We start from the raw sequence: 1,134 nt of genomic DNA, 5'->3' as shown, positions 1-1,134 counted from the left end.
ACCATTCCTAATCCAAAAGAGGAGTGCAAGGCGATACAGTTAAGGAGTAGAAAAATTCTGCTGAGAGATGAAGAAGCCACCAAGAAACCCAAGGAAAGTGACAAGAAACAAGTTGAAAAAGAGGCAGCCAATGATGAAGATGCAACAGCAAGCAATCACTCTCAAAATCAACCTCAAGAAAAAGAAGATAGACCACAAAATCTGAAGAAGGGAAAGCAGACAATGGAAGAACCAAATCCAAGACAACATCAAGTGGAGAAAAACTTGACACCTCCATTGCCTTATCCCCAAAGATTCCACAAAGAGGTTAAGGACCAACACTTTTCTAAATTCCTAGAGACTTTCAAGAAGCTGGAAATCAACATACCTTTGGCTGAGGCATTGGAGCAAATGCCTCTGTATGCCAAATTCTTAAAGGAACTCATCAACAAGAAAAGAGACTGGAATGAGAAGGAGACGGTAATGCTCAGTGAGGAATGTAGCGCCGTGTTACAAAAAGGAATCCCACCAAAGCTTAAAGATCCGGGGAGTTTTGTAGTATCATGCACCATAGGCAATTCAACCTTGGATAAAGCTCTCTGTGATCTTAGAGCCAGCATCAACTTAATGCCCCTGTCAATGATGAGGAAGCTTGCTATAGAAGAACTCAAACCCACCAGGATGTCACTAGTCATGGCCGACAGATCAATCAAGACACCCAATGGAATTGTGGAAAATCTATTGGTGAAGGTTGGGAAGTTTATCTTTCCTGCAGATTTTGTGATCTTGGACACTGACGAGGAAGGAAATAATTCAATCAACTTGGGAAGACCATTTCTAGCAATTGCAAGAGCCATTATAGATGTGGAAAAAGGAGAAATGATCTTCAGAGTACACAATGAGCAAATGATTATAAATGTTTTCAAGTCAATGCAACACCTTCTTGAGCGAGAAGATTACCTGAGGGTGGATATGATAGAGAATCTGGTGGAAGAAATATTAGACACTAATCAGCATGAGCAAGAAGAAGAAATTAATCAAGAGACAGTAGAGGAACACGCAGCTGAGATCTCTATTGACAAGGAGGTGAATCCAAGCAAGAAGGAAGAGGTGCATAAACAAGAACTGAAGCCATTACCTACTGATGTGTGGAAA

This window comes from Arachis duranensis, chromosome 10 (assembly GCF_000817695.3).
Source record: "Arachis duranensis cultivar V14167 chromosome 10, aradu.V14167.gnm2.J7QH, whole genome shotgun sequence".
NCBI classification, from domain to species: Eukaryota; Viridiplantae; Streptophyta; class Magnoliopsida; order Fabales; family Fabaceae; genus Arachis; species Arachis duranensis.
This window is presented reverse-complemented; position numbering follows the sequence as displayed.